The 2,928-nt window shown below is 39.4% G+C and overlaps 1 long non-coding RNA gene across 1 annotated transcript; it reads left to right on the top strand.

Annotated features, from left to right (window-relative positions):
• Positions 1 to 1,434: 1,434 nt before the first annotated feature.
• On the top strand, positions 1,435 to 2,732 carry LOC124467495. Its single transcript, XR_006956082.1, has 3 exons — positions 1,435 to 1,942; positions 2,044 to 2,118; positions 2,450 to 2,732. It is a non-coding gene; the product is annotated as an uncharacterized LOC124467495 (long non-coding RNA).
• Positions 2,733 to 2,928: the final 196 nt, after the last annotated feature.

The following is a 2,928-nucleotide window of genomic DNA, read 5'->3' as shown; positions in this document are numbered from 1 at the left end:
GCCAGGGATCGTTCAAATGCACGATTTTGAGCTTTGGCCCACCGCACAGTAACATTGCACTACTGATCTGCAAATTTGCACTATTGCACTGTACTCCACTTAGGTTAGATAGGTTATAGGGTTGAAACAGTTTTTTTTGTGCATTAGGGTTAGTATAGCGTACTATTTATTGTTATCTGTAATTTTAGAAGTTTTAGTGTTAGGGTTAGTATAGTCGTTTATTTATTGCTATCTGTATATTCAGGAAGTTCACTTATCTAAGCTCAACATAGATGTAAATTTGTTCTGTGTACTTATATGTTATGTCAGGTGCTTGCGTTGTCTTGTCTTAAGAATTTCAGTGCCCAGTCTAACCTTGTGTTGTTCTGTGCATCTGACAAATAAAAGACTTGAACTTGAACTATAGTTTTCAGGATACATTTTTTTCCCAATAAGTAAACAGTATTTTACAAAATACAGTTGTTGATAATATCACTGCCAATTTATACTATTTCTTAACCTTAATTCAAACAAGATGGAATGAGGCAGAGGGGTAAGGCATCTGCTGAGGACATTGGAACAGAAAATTTAACTTTATTCCCAGATACTCCTACCAAGAATCGTCACACACTGGAGCCATCAAATGCAGTTCTTTTGGAGGCATTTGAGAGGCAAGTTAATTGAAAACAAGTTAATTGCAATAAAAATCTGTGTCATGTATCTCATCTCATTGATGAACTCTGGGCTAAATTGGAGTCTGTCTCTGACAAGACTGCCGTTTCCAACTCAAACATGATGAAGGATCAACTTGCTTCCCTGTTGTCAAAATAAGCAACAAGGGGGAAAGTTGGATGAACAGAGGCGTACAAAAGGCCATGGAATCTTCGGATTGCCGGTATCCCTGAAAAGGAGGGTGAAAATGTTAAAATAGCTGTGATAGAAATACTGGTTTAGGTTTCACATGGGTTGGCAATTGGTTCTCCAATCTTCCACTGGCGTCACCATAAGCTTGGTGAAAAGGGGCATGCAAGAAGAAGAAGAAGAATTGATTTATATAGCACATTTCATACAAGAATTGCAGCTCAATGTGCTTTACATAAAATCAATAAAAACAATTATACAAGTGATAAAAGTAATACAAATAAACAACAATCCTCGTGCCGTTTCATACCGCAGGCAAACCGCTCTAAAGCCCCTCCCCCTACTACTCACGTCTATATCAATGCAACAGAGCTTACAGAAGGCATGATATTGCTCTTTACTGCTCTTAGTGGCAAAGTGGAGTTCTGAACTCCACGTAGGTTTAAAGGATGGCTTTCTTTTTGGCATCTGAAAGCCTACGTGAGTGGTAAATTGCGACGGTGGGCAGGACCCTTCCTGCCCACCGTCGCAATTTACCACTCACGTAGGCACGTATCAAAAAGGAGGACAAAAGGGCAAAAAGGAGGACACGCAACAGCGGTCCAGACAAGGGGCCGTAAAACCGGACGTCTGGTCACTCTGAGAACCAGCTGCATTGGAGTGCTCGCATTCACCCACAGTTAAACTTGGAACTTTGTGTTAAACACTGATGTGCATATACACTGGCGGGATGTCGTCACTTTGTTGTAACATAATCAAAATGCATTGTGATAGATGTAGTTTGCACGCTGTAAAGCAGCGTAGACTTATTTCAATACACCATTTAAGCAGGCCTTGAGTTTGACACATGTGACCTAGATGATCAGGAGAGTGAAGAAGAACCCTAAAAGAAGAGTGGTCCGACTCAGAATAGTCATGACAGGTATGGTTAAAACAATAAATTACGTGGACTTAAGAAAAACACACATCCCAGAGACCACTTGCAGGTAATCAAATTAGCAATCAATAAATAATAAAAGTTGATATACGTTTTCAAGAAGTGTTATTTTTGCAGACTTGAATAATGACGAGAAGCCATATGGATCTCCTTATCACCAGAAAGGTAATTCATCCTAACATAACACCTAATTTTCAATCTAACCACTTCTATAACTATCAATGTATAATTCAATTTCAAATAGTATGTGATATATGTCATTTCAGAACCAGCTGAAGCACCAATGCTGCTGGCCAGGCAATGGCAATATGGTGAACCTTACTCACCTCCCTTCTACCAGGGTAACTGCAGGTTCTCTTCTGTACTCTCTTTTGTAACAAAAGACATCGATAAAATCCACAAAATTGCAAGACTGCATGTTCTCTAAGTCATAATAGATTAAAATAATGATAATTGTTCAACTGAAATTAACTATAATAAATTATTAATAAATTATTATCATTTAGCCTTATTGGAAACACGAAATAATTCCCCAACTCCGCTGTACTGTTGTCAAGCAACACAAACATTTTACGACTAGACATACAAAGTAGGAGTTACTTTAAGTTAAGGCTAGCTACTTTGTATAATTTGCATTAACTGGTATGTAACTAGGTCCGTCATCTGTTTCAGATACTGTACGGAAGTTATTTCCTGGCCAAACTCTTGTTCGGGGTCAGATGACTGAGCGGTTAGGGTTGAGCGGTTAGGGAGTCGGCCTATTAATCAGAAGTTTGATTTGATTCGGTTTGATTTTTTGTACACAAAAGGTCTATTTCTCTCAAATATTGTTCACAAATCTGTCTAAATCTGTGTTAGTGAGGACTTCTTGCCGAGAAAATCCATCCACCTCACAGTTGTGGCATAACAAGATGCTGATTAGACAGCATGATTAATGCTGGCCACAATAAAAGGCCACTCTAAAATGTGCAGGTTTACTGTATTGGGGTGGTTTGGGGGGGGGGGGGGGGATCCGAAAACCAGTCACTTAGGGTTAGTAGGCCTTATGAAAAGGCTCTTGTCTTGATTTGCAATGCAGCTAGGAGAGGTTCTAGACCAGGGGTGGGCAATTAATTTTCCCGAAGGGCCACATGAGAAATTGGAGCCGTTGT

This window comes from Hypomesus transpacificus, chromosome 4 (assembly GCF_021917145.1).
Source record: "Hypomesus transpacificus isolate Combined female chromosome 4, fHypTra1, whole genome shotgun sequence".
NCBI classification, from domain to species: Eukaryota; Metazoa; Chordata; class Actinopteri; order Osmeriformes; family Osmeridae; genus Hypomesus; species Hypomesus transpacificus.
Note: the sequence above shows the minus strand (reverse complement) of the source record. Positions and strands in the feature narration are given on the sequence as shown.